Genomic DNA, 20,530 nt, shown 5'->3' with positions numbered 1-20,530 from the left:
TAAATTGCATTTTAAAATATATTAAAATAGAAAACAGTTGTTTTAAATTGTAAAAATATTTCACAATATTTACTGTATTTTTTATTGATTTAAATGCGGCCTTGGTGAGCATTAAAAGTCAATCATCATAAAGCGTTTTGGAATAATAAAAAGAGATTAATTGATTAATTACTAGTTGCAGCCCTACTCTCAATGTTAGCTTGACAACTTACAACTCTAAGTGTTTGTACGTGTTTGGTGCGTCTCATTCCAGTGAAAAATCACTTGGCTAATTAAATTTGACCCATCTTTGTAATCGTAGAAACACACACGCAGCAAAACTAAGTGGATTAATCGTTCACACCCTTTGTTTGTCATTGTGCTCGTTAGAGCATTACACATTCCGCTCTGCTGCATGCAGGGCTTCTGAGAAACACTCTTCGTCTTTGGAGTGGAGGACACACTGTGCTGTCCGTCCTCTTCTCTGCTGAGGATTCTGTAGACAGAAGGTGAACCTTATGCTGAGAAGCCTGTAAGGACCAAAACTACATTCAAGTAGATGGTGGTACTAAAAAAACTGCCTTAAACTGCCTTGAAAGTTGACCAAAATATGAAACTTGTGGCATTATTTAATCTCTATGACTTTCTTTCTTTTGTAGGCCAAAAAGCAGATGTGATATGTGCCATGTTTTATTAATTTACATGCAAACATGAACAAAATTTCACTAGAGCTGCAGCAGATGAGAAACTTTTTTTTTTTCCTCACACAAAGCTATCGTATGACTTCAGAAGACTTAAGTATATGAATTTTTTGGTGCCTTTTGTCATTTCTGGAGCTTTACAGCCTTCTAGTCACAATTCACAGACTTTCATTGTATGGAAAAGTGCAGTACCATTCAAAAACTTTATCTTTTGTTTTCAAAGGAAGAAAGAAAGTCATATAGGTTTAAAAAAAAAAAACAGGGTAAGTAAGTTTTCATTTTTGGGTGAACTATTCATTTTTAAGCCTCTCTCTTTTTTTATAATAGTGCAACATGAATAATTGAGGATAAAGGTTTTCCTCCTCCCATAATGGGTATCATAGTTTAGCACGGTTGCAAATCAGATATTATATTCAATATATCCAACACAATCTCATGGCAATCTCATTGTAACTATTTAACGTTTTGGTAAAGTTCATACAAATTTGTACTCATTTGTATGTTTTTGGATGATCCGCTTGCACACCAGCGATGGGTATTTTTAGTGGTGGACCTTCATGCTTACCTTTTTTCTAATAATCATACGAATTAATATGAAAACGCCACCCCACAACATAGTTACGTTTTCCCTTTAAATTTGGTTGGTATATCATATTTGTGATTACCTTTCTTGCATACAGGTAATCATATGTTTTGTAATATTTCTGTAGAAAAACAAAACCGGTATCAGATATGACAGTTATATTATGATTCAGTTATGCAATCTTGGCAAGCACGTGCATTATTAATCGTCTGATCTCTTAACCAAATGCAAAGTTAACTATGCATTATCAGAGCAATCAGAAAATGAACAGATGATTAAAAGCGACTTCTACATCACCTCAAGCTTTCAAAGCAAAACAAGTGCAATTTACTTGCAAACTCATCTAGTTAATTTCACTTCTATTAAAAACGCCACTTAATCAATGTAGTGTGAAATATATTATTCATAAAACCAACATGCCAAATATGCTTAATGAAAAATGCACCATAAAGACCATTAGCTAAATTAAGCCACTTCTGAAACCTGTTGTGAATGTTCCCTCCCCACACACAAATAACTAATCAAGAGTTTCAGCAGCCCTTTTTGTCAGCATTATTTTTTAAGCCATTGTGAGATATTTAGTCTCTGTAATTGCGATTATGCTCGGCATCACTGCACAAACTTTGCCTTACCTGACAATGTCTGGATGGTGTCCGTCAACATGACTGATCCAGTATGCGTCATTACCCCAGGTCGGGATCGGTGCTTAATGGCACGTTACGATGGAATAATTGTTTTCTGCTCATTAGCCTTACATCTCCTCTGCTCAGTGGGCAAGTCAACCTGTGGACGCTCAGTACTTCACAAAGAGTGCAGAATGAGTACACCAGAATATTTATCAATGCTCCAGTTCTGAAGTGGAGACCTTTCGTTTTTAGCCGGCGGGGTGACGGCATATAATTAGTTGTGTTTATTTTTGTTTGCCGTGCACTTAAGTGGTGAAACCAGAATCTTTTAATGAGAATGGAGAGAAAGAAGCCACAAAACAAACATATTTAAATAAACATTGCACTGACTTGTTGATACTAATATCACACCTGCAAATAGAAGGTGAATTGAGAACATTTACCAAATTGTTTAAGACAATTTTCTTAAAGGGGTAGTTCACCCAAAAATGAAAATTCTGTCATTAATTACACTGTAAAAAAAATCCCAGTAAAATTTACGGTAAAAAAAACGGCAGCTGTGGTTTCCAGAACTTTACCGTAAAAAATACAGTAGCAACGTAAAAAAAAAAAATCTGTTAAATTTACGGTAAAATAACATATTTCATTAACTGATATAATGTTAATTTACCAACATAATGAAGTACTAATATCTGTTTTGTACCTTTATAATACACTGACAGTCACCAAACACAGTGGTGATAAGAGTCACATGATGAATCAAAGTTCATGACAAGCAGATTTTCCACAAGCTGAGAAGGACAACACTAACATATAGAAGGTGCACACAGTGTCATTCACACACACACTAAACACCATCATGGTAACATGCATGAAATTTTAAAAATGCAATAAACATTAATTTAACAACATTAGATGTAACATAAAACCCTAATGTACATAACTGATTAGAAAAAAATGAGAAAAACTAAGAAGAAACAGTTATTTCAACGAAAATATACCAAATGTGAAGTGTCACTCAGGGAATTGTGGGAATGTCAATTTACGGTTTTTCACTGTAAATTTTACAATGAATTGTTATTTTTCACTTCCAAAAACTATGAATTTAACAGTATTTTACCGTAAAATTACATTAAATGTACCGTTAGATCTATTACAGTTATTCACCGTATATAGTACGGAAACTTTCTGTAAACCAATTGACAGTTTTTCACCGCAGCATTTTTACAGTCTTTTACTGTTAAAATCACGGTCATTTTTTACAGTGTACTCACCCTCATGTTGTTCCAAACCTGTTCCTATCTCTCCATAGACAGCTATGCAACTGAAAATTTGACGCTTCAAAAAGTTCATAAAGAGATCAGACAAAACTAATCCATATAAATTGAATGGTTTAGTCCATATTTTCTGAAGAGACTGAAGAGACTTGATCACTTTATATGATGAACAGTTAAAATTTAGGTTTATATTGACATGTAAATATTCTTCAACTCACACATCAGTTGTGGTAAACGGAAGTTCAAGCATGTTTGCTTGACGCGTGCGAGAACCATTGAAGTTCATTCTTGTGTGTTACGCAGCACGTTTGCAACGTTTACGCAGCACGTTTGCAACGTTTGCTTCTGCAAGAGGTTTGTTCTCACGAGTCAAGCAGGTTCGGTTGAGCTTCTGATCAATGTTTATATGTGAATAAAAGTCTAAATTCAGTCTGTTCATCATATAAAGTCTCTTCAGAAAATTTTGACTAAATCATTTTGACTAAATTGTAGATTGAGAGATTTCTGTCCCTCCATAGTCAGATTTCATCAAAAATATCTTAATTTGTGCAAGGATGAACAAAAGTCTTATGGGTTTAGAACGACATGAGGGTCAGTAATTGATGACAGAATTTTAATTTTGATGTGAACTATCCCTTTCATGTCCACAAAATTATAGATTTAACTATATAGATTATAACTTTATAATTATAGATTATTACTATAATGATTATAATTTTTGGTAAAAGACTATAAAAATGCTATGGTAAACCTGTTATTCAATAAATGGTTATTTCTTTTACTACAATACGCTGAAAAACTGGGAACAATTAATGTCATTTTACAAAAAAAAAAAAAAAAAATACTGTTAAACGTACAGTTTTTGAGTCTTCTGAGAATTTACAGAGGAAAAAAACATAAATTGACATTCCCAGAATTCCATGTGTGACTCTTCACATTTGGTTTTTCATTTTAAATAATTGTTTCTTATTTTTTACATATCAGTAGGGTTTTATGCTATATCTGCATAATTTATGTTGTGTGTTAACAGCACAGCATTAACTAAATGTACATACTGTACATATGGTGTTTTGTATTTGTGTGTATGATACTGTGCACCTGTATTAACATTTACCTCAGCTTGTGGAAATGCTATTTGTGATAAACTTTGAATCATCATGTGGCTTTCTCTTTACCATCTGTTTTTTTTGTGATGGTTGTCAGTATTATATAATATTATAAAGGTAAAAAAAGGTTTTATTACTTGGATGTATTCACATTATATCAGTTAATGAAATTACAGATAATTTTACTGTAAATTTAAGTTCATTTTGTAAAACCTAAAATGTTTCTAACATACGTTTTACAGTAAAGTTCTGGCAACCACAGCTGTTTTTTTGTTTGTTTGTTTTTAACTGGAAATTTTGCCGATTTATTTACATTTTTTTAACATGCATGTAATTAAGGCCATCGGATTTTTTTTTTTTCGTGTGTGTGTGTAGTCGCTTCTTTCCTCGCATTTAGTGTTAGCTGAGTGTGCTTTTACCCAGACTTTTTAATGCACAGAGGCGGCATAAATATATACTTCCACAGTAATCACAATGACAGGAAATTATGCATCACCCACTTGATAGCAGATTGTTGATTCTCATGCACAGCTGACATAAAAAGATGCACGCTGGTTTTCATAACAACAGCAAAGTTTAACTACTATGCAGTGCAAGAAGAAGGGTAGACCAAAGAGTGCACTTGCTTACATGCAGTACTGGCTGACAACTCTCTATTCCCTAAAGGAAAGATGGAAAAAATAGGATATTCACAGGTCTGTTGTGTGTGGTTATACTGCATCTGTTAGAGATTATAGGTGCTATGTTTGTATCCCTAGACTTGTTAAACTCACAGAAAGTGAGATGGGTTTATACAAGGCAAAAAATAGAACAGTGTTTGTTTATTATGAATTCTTTCATGGTGCAGTATGATTCATATAAAGCATAGCATAATGAAGGACATCTTGGTTCACTTAAACTTAGGCTATATGACCCGGACTGACATTTTAACTAATGGAGTAGTCATCATAAATGTGCTCTCATAATGTTTCACTCATAATGTGATCTCATTATGCACATTATAATATACACATTTGTTGTACTACAAACTGTAGTTTTAACAGTTTTTTAGGCAAGAATGTAATTGTTTAGACCTCAAATATGTGACACAAATATAATCATAGCATCTATTTACAATTTGTTTAGACGTTTTGAGAGATGGAACCTCCAGTGCCCGTTCAGTGCTCGTGTACCCGGCGAGAACATCTTCATCTCTGCCAGTGCTTCGGGGATTTGCTGCTGGCTCAAATAGTGGTTAAACATGAGATATAATTCATTTTGGGTACATAAAATGGGCAATATTTGGTCTTATTAATCTATTACTTGTTCCTGAGCAAATCAAATTGTGCTATGTAAATTTTAATAATTTAATATTAAGGCTACATTTAACTTACATCCTGTAGAGCACTGCTTTTGTACGTTTGACTGAATTGTACAATTGTGCTTATTTCCTATTGTCGTTTATAATGACTATTGTTAATTTAACCCTTAAATGCATGACTGTTTCGCCAATCATTCTTACATATTCGGGTCTTTATCGACCCGGATCTATATCTAAATGGAAGGATCTCTACCTGTCGTGATAATATAAAACTCCTCTGATATTAGAGTAACAATTACAGAAGAATAAAATAAATCGTATTTTGTTACCTTTTGGAGCTTGAAAGGGCTTCGTTTGAGCAGATGTTTTATGCCATCAACACTGTCCTCGTCAGAGCTCATTTCCCATTAAATTCAGCAAATAATGGGCTAGTTTTATGTTTGAGGTCACGAATATGAGCCCATTTGTGATCTCAAACATATTCTCTGAACTATATAATTTTCAACATCTTAAAAATCAATATTTCAATCGCTAACAGCTTCACCAGATCCATCCAGTAACAGTTAGTCATATTTGATTGCGTTCAGTACTTGCTCTGCAGTAAATCGCTGAGCCATTTCATGTTTCTCTTATTATTTCGTTTTCTGTCTAAATGAGTCGTCACTTCAGCATTGTGTATCAGACATTGCCACCTTGTGGAATAAAGGTGAAATGCACTTATTCTGTCATCTAAGATTCAATTATTGTCGTGCAGAAAAAATATACGTACACTCATACACACCTCGGGTCGTTTGCGACCCTATACAATTTTTACAAAAAATGAATACAAAAATAGGCATTCTTTTATAATTTTTTTCTTGTTATATTCTTTATAATGAATTGATTGAGGAATACCAAGAAGGCTGATGGTCATTAGATGGTGGCAAACTTTACGATTGAATGAGTCAGTTGCAAGAGACTTTTAAATTGAAAGGGTCTTTTGTAAACAAATTATGTTTTTTAACACTGTTATGGAAAATTCCCTAAACTGTAAAAAAGAACAAATCCAAAGATTGTTTTCCTCAGCAGATATTCAAACCTATTTTTATAATGGATATAATATTATGGACATCGACCTGAAGAATGAATGTTATATCAGACACAGGTAATGCTTGCTCAGGCGATCTCTCTCTCTCTCTCTCTTTCTCTCCCTCTCAATAATATTGTACAAAATACAATGAGTTTCAATGGAGGGACTCAACATTCCTTCGTTACTAGTTCTAAAGTGACGCTTTAGAATTGGTAACGGGAGCTTGGTCAAACTGTCAACTCGAGATTTGAATCTGTGGCGAAAGGAAGTAGTTCTGCACAAAAGAGGGTTTTAAAGACACTCAGTTGTTATTTCTTATTTATTTACACACTCATGCCATCGAACTGTTGTATAAACACAATATCACACTTGTAGCCGTGCAATATGGCTGTATATCAGCAGGCTGTGATTAGCCTACACTGTAAAAAATGACCGTGATTTTAACAGTAAAAGACTGTAAAAATGCTGCGGTGAAAAACTGTCAATTGGTTTACAGAAAGTTTCCATACTATATACGGTGAATAACTGTAATAATCTAACGGTACATTTAATGTAATTTTACAGTAAAATACTGTTAAATTCACAGTTTTTGGAAGTGAAAAATAACAATTCATTGTCAAATTTACAGTGAAAAACCGTAAATTGACATTCCCACAATTCCCTGCATGACACTTCATATTTGATATAGTTTCTTCTTAGTTTTTCTCATTTTTTTCTAATCAGTTATGTACATTAGGGTTTTATGTTACATCTAATGTTGTTAAATTAATGTTTATTGCATTTTTAAAATTTCATGCATGTTACCATGATGGTGTTTAGTGTGTGTGTGAATGACACTGTGTGCACCTTCTATATGTTAGTGTTGTCCTTCTCAGCTTGTGGAAAATCTGCTTGTGATGAACTTTGATTCATCATGTGACTCTTATCACCACTGTGTCTGGTGACTGTCAGTGTATTATAAAGGTACAAAACAGATATTAGTACTTCATTATGTTGGTAAATTAACATTATATCAGTTAATGAAATACGTTATTTTACCGTAAATTTAACAGATTTTTTTTTACGTTGCTACTGTATTTTTTACGGTAAAGTTCTGGCAACCACAGCTGCCGTTTTTTTTACCGTAAATTTTACTGGGATTTTTTTTTTTTTACAGTGTATGGTATTTTATTATTATTATTATTTTATTTATTTTCTCACTCTACAGGATTTTTTGGTCTGACATTTTTTATTATTAATTATGAAAAGCTTTTATTACTATTAGAACATGCCATGAATACTGTATGGCTGAGAAACAAGCTAAGCAGAACAGGTAGGAAGTGAAGTGAGAAATGCAATGAAACACCCTACAAAAGAAAAACAATGTGTTCCTTACACAGTTGTCTTAAATGAAATAAAAACTAAAACAAGTAAATACCCACTAGACTTCACACAGCACGACCTCAGTACATCACACATCTGAGGGAGAGAAGTAGCTTTTGAGTCACTTTCACAAGTCTTTCTGTGTTATATTCTGATTTGACCTCCAGATATCAAGTCAGGATTTGAAATTAGATTCGTATCTTTCAGGTTTTGCAAGGTACCCTGGAACTACCAAGTTTTTTCCAAGTTTTCTACTTGTGTCTATCAAGTTGTGTGAGATATCGAAGAACCGAATAGGAGGAGACCGGGGTTAGATGTCACACTTTTTACAAACACAGTGAATATTTCTCAGGGTAGGATTTTTGAATGTCATTTTAATTTTTTTTTTCAGTACAATGTCTGTTGGGGAAGCATCAAAATAAGGTGATCACAGATATTAAGCAGACAGTACTAATACTCTAATGACTGGTAGTTGACATGTAGTTGCAAAGTTACTTATAGTTAGTAGAATGTCTAAAATGGACTATCGAAATAAAGTTTTACACACATGCCCCAACCAGACATTTATCTCTCAAGCTTAAACACACATGTTTGTGTGAACTTTGCCAGAAGTGGATGTCTGAAAGTTTTCTATGGCTTCTATTTCATTACCTCATGCAAATATTTGACTAATTCTGCATTTATTTGACCTTGGCCTCTTCATGTTCTCATATTCTCATAGATTCAGTCAATGAGCTTCATCTAGCAACCCACCTCAGCTATAGAAGTGACTCAGTCTATGTGTTCGGCCCTTCAGGGATTCAGATTGAAGATGGCCATAGCCAGTCAAAGCAGAGGAAGATTCATTTTCTACTCCGCCAACTCGACAGACACGAAACATGCTAAATGCGGACCATGACTAAACAGTGTTTGGGGAAATAAACTGCTGGGTTTTGAATATGTGGGATGAGTAATAACAGAACTTTTCTGCTGCTGCGTGTCGACCCTTGAGATTGTGTAGGCCATATTGAGTTTCACATGTTACTGTTGAGGGAACACAGGAAGCTGTAATTGAGGGCGTATTGAAGGTGTTCAGTGCATCACAGTGTGCAATATAATGAGGTTGAGTCACGGACATTTCAAAAGGGCTTTATTTGTACTGCCATGACTAAACCAAGGCATTATTGTTGAGTTATGAAATGATTTATAGCAGTTACATTTTTATTGACAGGAAAAAATGTCTCTGACCACAGGTTTATTTCCTGTTTTTTGTCTTCATGGGACTTTCTTCCCTTCCTTCAATCGGTTTCAAACAGAGCAAAGTCAATCTTCTGCGTCTGTCCTTGTCTTACTAGTCTTTTTTCTATTCTTTTTTGCCCCAGTCCTTTCTGCCTGTTTCTTTGCTGTATATCCTTCAGATCTTTCAGTCGACTGCATTTCTGTTATTTATGTTCGGTTATCTTGGGCACCAGGTTAACTACCGCTAATGTGGCATTGACAATGGCATAACACATATGCAAATTATGCCATGCTGACCTCTTGTCTGTGCCTCAGACTGTGTTGTGTTGGTGCATGTGATGCCTGTGATTTTTTTTTTTTTTTTTTCATACTGTCGCCGCCTTCTTCTTTTTCTTCTTTCTTTCTTTTTTTATTTCAAACAACAACCAATAAAAAATAAAATAAAATAAAATAAAATAAAATAAAATTGAAAATACAATAATTGTGTTGCCACATAAAAAACAAAACAATATCTAAGAATAAATCATCAGTTAATTACATGTGTCCGAAAAGGACCGGGATGAAGCAAAATCTTGTTTACCCACCCCTTATACAACCATTCAAAATTCCGTTATATATATTAAATATTTTCTATATACTATATCTTCATAGCACAATAACAAATAAACCTTTTCATTTTTTTTTTTTAAATTCAAACCAAATTTTACCTTTTATTCCAAACGACCCATCACCCTTTAGTCTTAATACAATCAATCTTTTAACCCACCCTCACATTCACTCTTGTTCATCCTCATATCATTTTAGTAACTCATTTTTATACAACTTTTTAAACTTTTTAAAGTTTGTACAATATTTTAACACCTGCTCCAAATTATTCCACAACCTCACCCCACATGTAGTGATCCACATACTTTTTAGAGTAGTTCTTATGTTGAGCTTTTTAAAGTTTAATTCATCTCTCAAATTATACCCACCCTGCCTCTTCATAAACACTTTTCGTACATTTTCCGGAAGTAAATTATTTCTTGCTTTAAACATGACTTGTGCCGTGTTAAATTTAACCAGATCAATAAACTTTAGTGTATGTGATTTCAAGAATAGTGAATTTGTGTGTTCAAGATATCCTACATTATTTATGATTCTGATTGCTCTCTTTTGTAATGTGCATAACGACTGTAGGTTGGTTTTGTAGGTATTTCCCCAGATTTCTACACAATAACTTAAAGGTGCCCTAGATTATGTTTTTAAAAGATGTAATATAAGTCTAAGGTGTACCCTGAATGTGTCTGTGAAGTTTCAGATCAAAATACCCCATAGATTTTTTTTAATTAATTTTTTTAACTGCCTATTTTGGGGCATCATTATAAACGTGCCGATTTTATGCTGCGGCCCCTTTAAATCCCGTGGTCCACGCCCACAGAGCTCGTGCTTGCCTTGAACAGTGCCTTAACAAAGTTTACACAGCTAATATAACTCAAAATGGATCTTTACAAAGTGTTCGTCATGCATGCGTCGGATTATGTGAGTATTGTATACTGTTATATTGTTTACTTCTGATTTTGACTGAATTTGATAGTGCTCCGTGGCTAACGGCTAATACTACTCTTTTGGAGAGATTTATAAAGAATGAAGTTGTGTTTATGCATTATACAGACTGCAAGTGTTTAAAAATGAAAATAGCGACGGCTCTCTTGTCTCTGTGAATACAGTAATAACCGATGGTAACTTTAACCACATTTAACAGTACATTAGCAACATGCTAACGAAACATTTAGAAAGACAGTTTACAAATATCAATAAAAAAAATATCATGTTATCATGGATCATGTCAGTTATTATTGCGCCATCTGCCATTTTTCACTATTGTTCTTGCTTGCTTACCTAGTCTGATGATTTGGTTGTGCACAGATCCAGACGTTAATACTGGCTGCCCTTGTCTAATGCCTTTTATAATGTTGGAAACGTGGGCTGGCATATGCAAATATTGGGGGCGTACACCCCGACTGTTACGTAATGTTATGTTGAGATTCGCCTGTTCTTCGGAGGTCTTTAAAACAATGGAGTTTGAGACTCACTGTTTGTCATTTCCATGTACTGAACTCTTGTTATTTAACAATGCCAAGATAAATTCAATTTTTCATTCGAGGGCACCTTTAAGTATGGCACTATGAGTGTATTATACAGAATACAGTGGCATGAAAAAGTATGTGAACCCCTTGCAGAATCTGTGAAAATGAGAATTATTTTAATAAAATAAGAGGGATAATAAAAAATGCATGTTATTTTTTGTTTAGTACTGTCCTGAGTAAGATATTTTACATAAAAGATGTTTGCATTTAGTTCACAAGACAAAACAATAGCTGAATTTATTAAAATAACCCCATTCATAAGTATGTGAACCATTGATTCTCAATACTGAGTGTGGTTACCTGATGATCCACGACTGTTTTTATGTTTTGTGATGGTTGTTCATGAGTCTCTTGTTTGTCCTGAGCAGTTAAACTGAGCTCTGTTCTTCAGAAAATCCCTCCAGCTCCTGCAGATTCATCAGTTTTCAAGCATTTTTGCATATTTGAACCCTTTCCAGCAGTGGCTGTATGATTTTGAGATTCATCTTTTCACTCTGAGGACAACTGAGGGACTCAACTATTAAAAAAGGTTCAAACATTCACTGATGCTCCAGAAGGAAACACGATGCATTAAGAGCCGAGGGGTGAAAACTTTTGAATTCAAATATCAAGGTGAATTGTACTCAATTTTTCTTCTGGGAAACATGCAAGTATCTTCTGTTGGTTCCGAAGGGCAGTACCAAATGAAAAACAATGATATTTAAACAAAATAAGAAAAATTGTGACATCTTCATCCTGTTCAAAAGTTTTCACACTCCGACTCTTAATGCATCATGTTTCCTTCTGGAGCATCAGTGAATGTTTGAACCTTTTTTAATAGTTGTGTTTGAGTCCCTCAGTTGTCCTCAGTATGAAAACACAGATCTCAAAATCCTACAGTCACTGCTGGAAAGGGTTCAAATATGCAAAAATGCTTGAAAACTGATGAATCTGCAGGAGCTGGAGGAATTTTCTGAAGAACAGAACTCAGTTTAACTGCTCAGGACAAACAAGAGACTCATGAACAACCATCACAGAACAAAAAAACAGTCGTGGATCATCAAGTAACCACACACAGTATTGAGAATCAATGGTTCACATACTTATGAATGGGGTTATTTTAATAAATTCAGCTATTGTTTTGTTTTGTGAACTAAATGCAAACATCTTTTATGTAAAATATCTCACTCAGGACAGTACTAAACAAAAAATAACATGCATTTTTTATTATCCCTCTTATTTTATTAAAATAATTCTCATTTTCACAGATTCTGCAAGGGGTTCACATACTTTTTCATGCCACTGTATTCAATGATTTATTATTCAGAATATATCTTGCTTTATTTAATATTGCTATAGTCTTTACCAGTTTTGCTTCAAAGTGTTTTATATGTGGTTTCCAGCTGATTTTGTGGTCTAAAATAACACCAAGAAATTTATTTTGAATTTCATATCAATTTTCAATTCTACTTAAGGTTTAGTATACTTTCCAAATAACATAATCTAAATAACATAAAATAATTTATTTACGTCAAACCACCGTTTTAATTTAATCATTTCTTTTGCTATCGCCTCCAAAAGCTGCTGTAAATTGTCCCCCGAACAGAAAATATTTGTATCATCAGCAAATAAAATAAATTTTAATATGTTTGATACTCTACAAATATCATTAATGTACATTATGAAAAGTTTTGGGCCTAGGACCGATCCCTGTGGTACTCCACATGTTATGTCCATATACATATAGATTTTTGATCACCGATTTCCACAAATTGTTGGCTGCTTCTCAAATAGCTACTTACCCAGTTCAATCCAACTCCAATTTCTGTAATAAAATGTCATGATTTATGGTATCAAATGCTTTCTTTAAATCTATAAACATTCCATATATATATATATATATATATATATATATATATATATATATATATATATATATATATATATATATATAGTGAACATTTTATCCTTGAAGTTGATGTGTTAGAAGCAGGAAAAATGGGAAAGCGTAAGGATTTGAGCGAGTTTGACAAGGGCCAAATTGTGATGGCTAGACGACTGGTTCAGAGCATCTCCAAAACTGCAGCTCTTGTGGGGTGTTCCCGGTCTGCAGTGCTCAGTATCTATCAAAAGTGGTCCAAGGAAGGAACAGTGTTGAACCGGCGGCAGGGTCATGGGCGGCCAAGGCTCATTGATGCACATGGGGAGCGAAGGCTGGTCCATGTGGTCTGATTCAACAGACGAGCTGCTATAGCTCAAATTGCTCAAGAAGTTAATGCTGGTTCTGATAGAAAGGTGTCAGAATACACAGTGCATTGCAGTTTGTTGCGTATGGGGCTGCATAGTTGCAGACCAGTCAGGGTGCCCATGGTGACCCCTGTCCACCACCGAAAGTGCCAACAGTGGGCACGTGAGCATCAGAACTGGACCACGGAGCAATGGAAGAAGGTGGCCTGGTCTGATGGATCAAGTTTTCTTTTACATCATGTGGATGGCTGGGTGCGTGTGCGTTGCTTACATGGTGAACACATAGCACCAGGATGCACTGTAGGAAGAAGGCAAGCCGACGGAGGCAGTGTGATGCTTTGGCCAATGTTCTGCTGGGAAACCTTAGGTCCTGCCATCCATGCGGATGTTACTTTAACAGGTACCACCTACCTAAGCATTGTTGCAGACCATGTACACCCTTTCATGGAAACGGTATTCCTTGGTGGCCGTGGCCTCTTTCAGCAGGATAATGCATCCTGCTACAAAGCAAAAATGGTTCAGGAATGGTTTGAGGAGCACAACAACGAGTTTGAGGTGTTGTCTTGGCCTCCAAATTCCCCAGATCTCAATCCAGTCGAGCATCTGTGGGATGTGCTGGACAAACAAGTCTTATCCATGAAGGCCCCACCTCGCAACTTACAGGACTTAAAGGATCTGCTGCTAACATCTTGGTACCAGATATCAGAGCACACCTTTAGGGGTCTAGTGGAGTCCATGCCTCAATGGGTCAGGGCTGTTTTGGCACAAAAGGGGGACCAACGCAATATTAGGAAGGTGGTCATAATGTTATGCCTGATTGGTGAGAGTGGTGGGAAAAATATAACATAAAAGGCAAAAAATAATATTGAGTCTAAGTAAAAAAAATGGAATGTAAATAAATAAAATATAATAAGATTTGATGAAATATGAATATACCATTTTTAATAAGTTTGGTCTGTCTTACACAAATTTATCATATTATGGTTTTATGCTTCCCATTCATTGTAATTGCATGGAAAATAAAGGTCTGCATGATATTCAGAATTTCCCCTTTTGTGATCCACAGTAGAAAGTTATGCAGGTTTGGAACAATATGAGGGTGACTGTGGATTTTCATTTTTGAGTGAACTATTCTTTTAATACTCAGACTGTCTACTGAGTTTATAGTGAAGTGTTGATCTGTCAATGGCAGATTAATCGGCTATTAATTCACCACTCATAGGAATGACCCAACAAATCACTATCAACTGTACCCTAAAACCCAATGTCAACCTATTTAGCAATGCCAGGAGGAGTTCTCAGATTAAAATTACTGGAGAGGAGAAAAATAAAAGTTTTTAGATTTCAGTCATCATTGTAGTGCACTTCTAGGCAGTTTTTCAAACCTATGGTCCAAAAAAAAAACAAAAAAAAAACTCAGCCAGTAATATTAAGTCCATGCATGCAGAACTGTAGAGGAGTGAGTCATTGCTCATGTTTAGCCTTGAAAAGGACTGATCATGTAAAAAAAGAGTACCCAAAGTCAAGCTTTATGGTTGAACTGCTCAGCCACGTTCCCCTATTCTCTGGCGTGTGATTAGAACGTTCACTGTGGACCTCTGCCTTTTTTGTTCACACAGCACGACTGCTGCTGCCGCTATTGTTACAGGTGCTTTTCCGCTCGACTGGTCACGTTTCTCTCTCGTGGACTGAGAACGACAGTGACATGCCCCCACCCATAACGAATGCACGGGAGATGTTTCTGCCTGACGCCTCTCTCCTCGTTTCCTTCCTCGCTTTTTAAATCAATATTTGAGTGGGAGGTGTGCCCCGTGTTCGCCGCCACATATCTCTAGGGAGCAGGAGGCGCTCTGGCCGGTGGTCTTGGTTTGGGTTTTAAAGGAAGGGATCAGACGGAGCAGGGCACAGACACTAAATCAATGGCCTTATCCAAACCCCTCGCTCCGCATGAGGAGAAAACGGAATTTCTATCAGGAGATTATATTTGTTCATGAGCTTCTGACCCGTTGGCCCTTTTTTCCTCCTCTATCTTCCATCCACCTCAGAACTGCAAATAACGTATAGCCAGGCTCAAGTTTTCAATGTCTTTAATTCTCTCACTTTTGCCTCCTTTCCAGTCTCTTTCGGGCCACACTTCCTCTTTTTCACCCCGATTTCAGAGATGGATTATGACGTTGACATACCCAGGACATGAATGTCTCCGGGGCCCTTCACACAGGATGCATTCTAGCGTTAAAAAAGGCTAGACAGAGCGTAACGGAAGTGAACCGAAGGCGCGTTTATGGGCGCATGAAATCCTGTACAGCATTTATCCCACCCCCAGATTGCTTTGATTGGTCAATACTTTAAAATGGACATTGATTCAATATGCAGCATATCAAACGTTTTTACCTTGCCAAAGCATCTTCAAAACTTCAAATTCCTCTGTTATTTGGTATAAAACAATGCATGTTTTAAATGTAAGTCTGGCAGTGTTGGGCAAAATTCAGAACTGAGGAACTGGCTGTCTTTTAATTCTTGAATGTAAATATGAATTGAACTGGCCACACCACACAGGAAGTAGAATTTGATTTCTTGAGAAAGAGGAACCAATTGTCAATTCAAAGAAATTTAACAGAAGTAATGCATTGTGGGAAGTCTGTCTGTCTGTCTAGCCCATAAACCTTAAAAATTCAAGGCTTTTTAAACTTGAAAACATTCAAAGAATGCTTTGTCAAGCTAGAATTCAAAATTTGGCGAGAGCCGTGAGGGAACGGCGCGAGGCCGGTGACGCAAGTGATAACGAGCATCACCTGGGAGGCACACTGGCCTTGAGTCTCTCACGGAGGAGCTCCGGGAGCATAAAAGGAGGAGCGACGACCGTGAAGGACGAGAGAGGACCAGGCCTGGATATTATTTTATGTTTTATTATGTTTGTGTGGCCGGCAGACGTCCGCGAGGGTCTGCCGGCATTACTTTCGTTTTGTATTTGTTTATTTATATATTAAAGTTTTGTTTGAACGTTCGCCGGTTCCCGTCTCCTTCTTCCCGTTTACGAACTGTGTTACATTGGTGCCGAAACCCGGGAGGAAGGAGGGACATGCTGTCGGAGAGCCCTCGCTGCTGAGGGGGATCGCGGTGCTGCGGCTGCCCGAGGCGGTGGCACTGGAGCCTTGTGAAAGTGGGACGGAGACCCGGATGGCGTGCTCCTGGGACGAGGTGGGGTGGCTGCCGTCCAGGAGGGAGCGGAGAAGTCGCCGCCGTCCGCCGTGGGCCGGAGCCTGCTGCCGTCCGCCATGAAGGGGACTCGCAGGGGACGGGGGACTCGCTGCCGGCTGCCCTCAACCGGAGGAGCCATCGCCGGCCGCCAGGAGGCGGTCGAGGATCGGCCGTCCACTGAGCGTCCAGTGCCACCGCATGGCACTGCGAGGAAGAGCCTCCCGGCTGGCTGAGGACCAAGCGGCAGTGTGTCTGGGAACCGGACCCAGAATTTTTTTTTTTCTCTTTTTCCTCTCTCCCCTCTCTCATCCTGTCGCTCCCCTTGCTTCCGTCTCCTTTCTCTCGTCTCGTCTGTCCTTACCCCCAGGTGTTGCAGCCGCCGAGACAGGCCCCGGGGGGGGGAGTAGAGCGCAGTCTCGGGAGTACCCCCCGGCCTGCGAGGGGCGATGGGGGTATGTGGCGACCAGGGCGGGCGAGAGCCGTGAGGGAACGGCGCGAGGCCAGTGACGCAAGTGATAACGAGCATCACCTGGGAGGCGCAACGGCCTTGAGTCTCTCACGGAGGAGCTCCGGGAGCATAAAAGGAGGAGCGACGACCGTGAAGGACGAGAGAGGACCAGGCCTGGATATTATTTTATGTTTTATTATGTTTGTGTGGCCGGCAGACTTCCGCGAGGATCTGCCGGCATTACTTTCGTTTTGTATTGTGGGAATATAATTTTAAAAGACGCTGTAATGACAATTAACCAGTTGTGTTCTTTTTTCTTTTTCTCTTTTTCTCTCTCTTTTCATTTGTGGACACTGGCCAAGAGAAGTTGATATACCTGTACACTATATCAAAGACACTTATGTCCACCAAAGGTTAAAGCTGTATTTTGTGAGTTATTTGAACTCTCAAAGGGGGAATTGTGGGAATATAATTGACCCTTCACAAAGACCCGCCCCCCTTAGTTACTGTTGCTTTGTCCGACAAGCAGTAGTGCTGTCACACCACATGCAGTGAAAAATACATTGCGGAGCAAAGAATATACTGACAACACGTCGACAGACAAGACAAAGCAGGTTACTTATGATATTAAACAAAGTCCCAGCTTTCAAACTGTGTAGTTTTTTTTAAGAAATTCAAACAATAAAAACCGTTTTGTGGCTCTTTAATGTGCCGTGACCATGGACGTGACAGATTGGTGTAGCGCCTCAGCTCAAGAGGCTCATAAACTGATCATCTCTTCCTACTAGTCCATTTATAGCATCAAATAAACATGAATGAACATGAGAATGAATGTTGTTTCAAATGCGGAAAGACATCAATACACACCATTTTTCAAGTTTATGTCCACCAAGGTTAATCTTCTAACTCCTGACTGCTTTGTCGGACAAAGTGGCGGATTCGGCATTCTGATTGGTTAGATCGCTTGTTAATCAAACTCCAGGCGAAGGGTCAATTTTAAAAGATGCTGTAATAACAATTAACCATTTGTGGGTTTTTTTCTTTTTTTTTTTTTTCTTCTAACCAATTTCCTCTTTGACGGGAGTCAGCCGTCCATGTGATACCGATTTAATCTTAGTTCTTGTAATCAGATGGTGCTCGAACCCTTAGATAGGTGTTCTGGAGTTTTACGGCATCAGGGTATTTCCCTGCATCTTCCTTTGTTATTCCTTTGATCTAAAGATGTCATCTCTGACCTCTAGCTTATAGCTTATTGTCTTTAGATGCTTTTGTTTTAGTGGTCACCTTCTAAGGCTGTGTGTAAGGTCAACACCTTTAAGGACTGCCCACTGAATTCCTATAGAATACAATGTTTAGCTCCTTTATTTTAGATTTGATGACTGCAGCTACCAACAGCACATGTTCTCAATAAAGAATCTGCTGAAGATACATCCATGTCTCCTGGTCTTCGCTTCTGAGATTTCCAACAAGATTTTCAGTATATTTTAATTCTACTTCCCTTCAAATTTGAATTGCAATTCTGCATCCTGTTTGCTACGGCAATTCAAATTAAATTCAATGTTTATAATTGAGACAAAGGGTGCATCACAATCAACACCCTAGCTTCCTAGGTTTTTAACCAGGATATCGTGTAGACAAATTGTAAGTACACAAGTCAACAAAATATATAACATTGTTCTAGTGGTTTTTGGATATTTTAATCAAAAAATTGTGCCTTTAAATAATGTTTTGTATTTTAAAAAGACATCTCTCGCATATCATTATGTGTAGTAAGTTGGTTTACATGATTTAGGTTTCGCACTTTGGAACTTCCATTAAAGAAACATAGTGAGCATTGATGCTCCCTGGTTTTCACTGTGCATTGTGGGAACGTTTCAGTGCACTGGAAGAATTTTGTGATTCAGAGAGCCCTTAAAATGTCTGACCCCCTGATCAGTGCCCTGACAACTGAACTAGGGATCTGACTGAGATGCACCCCAACAAGTAATTCTCAGTTAAAGGGTTAGTTCACCCAAAAATGAAAATAATAATAATAATAATAATAATACAAATTTGTTGAAATCCGATGGCTCAGTGAGGCCTGCACAGCCAGCAATGACATTTCCTCTCTCAAGATCCATTAATGTATTAAAAACATATTTAAATCAGTTCATGTGAGTACAGTGGTTCAATTTTATTATTATAAACCGACGAGAATATTTATGGTGTACCAAAAAACTAAATAACGACTTATTTAGTGATGGCCGATTTCAAAATACTGCTTCAGGAAGCTTCGGAGTGTTATGATTCTTCTGTGTCGAATCATGATTCGGATCACGTGTCAAACCGCCAAACTGCTGAAATCACGTGACTTTGGTGCTTCGAACCGCTGATTCATAATGCTCAGAAGCTTCCTGAAGCAGTGTTTTGAAATCGGACATCACTATATAAGACGTTATTTTGGGTTTTTTTTGGCGCACCAAAAATATTCTCGTCGCTTTATAATATTAATATTGACCCACTATAATCACATGAACTGATTTAAATATGTTTTTAGTACCTTTATGGATCTTGAGAGAGGAAATGTCATTGCTCCCTATGCAGGCCTCACGGAGCCATCGGATTTCAACAAAAATATCTCAATTTGCGTTCCGAAGATTAACAAAGGTCTTACGGGTGTGGAACGGCATGAGGGTGTGTAATTAATGACATAATTTTCATTTTTGGGTGAACTAACCCTTTAAATTCAAAATGGCTCACAACCCTGAAGTCTAGTAAATATGAACTGATTCCGTAACCCTTCAGGGCCCCCTGTTGGTCTGGAGCTCTGGTTAAATGTTAGATAAGCCTGTGCATTGGTCTCGTCTTTCACATACAGTTTCCTTTTCTTCCCTTTTATTTGTGCAGTCATAAATATCGACCTCTATAAATCCAATTTACGCAGTCTTGATTTCCATCTGCTCTATTAATACATTCACTACAGTAAACCTCTCATTGTGCTGTGCTACCTTTCCTCCGTTTGATTTGCTGCCTCTGTACACAACGTCTAATCCTTTGCTTCTCCTCCGGGGCGGCAGATTGACTCCTGCCTGGAGCCTAAAGCCTGCCTGACATCATCTGAGCTCTGCAACCATGACACACAGTCCCTCACTGCACAATGTTGTTCCTCTGTCACACAGTCATTAAAATTGATTTACTTAATTGGTTGAGCCTAATCCATCCAATAGGGCTGTAAACCTAGCCCAGCTTGGAGAGCATTGCACCTTGGGATAGTTGATGAATCATTTTGAATCGTCTTCTGCGGTTTGTAAAGCATGATTACCTGTCTC

At 37.4% G+C, this 20,530-nt stretch overlaps 1 protein-coding gene across 10 annotated transcripts in view; it reads left to right on the top strand.

Annotated features, from left to right (window-relative positions):
- The window catches only part of tsnare1 (T-SNARE Domain Containing 1), a 258,123-nt gene that overhangs the window by 88,419 nt on the left and 149,174 nt on the right, over positions 1-20,530 (top strand). The window lies entirely within an intron of this gene.

This window comes from Megalobrama amblycephala, linkage group LG13, assembly GCF_018812025.1.
Source record: "Megalobrama amblycephala isolate DHTTF-2021 linkage group LG13, ASM1881202v1, whole genome shotgun sequence".
NCBI lineage: Eukaryota > Metazoa > Chordata > Actinopteri > Cypriniformes > Xenocyprididae > Megalobrama > Megalobrama amblycephala.
The sequence above is the reverse complement of the archived record's forward strand: the minus strand, read 5'-3'. Positions and strand labels throughout refer to the sequence as shown.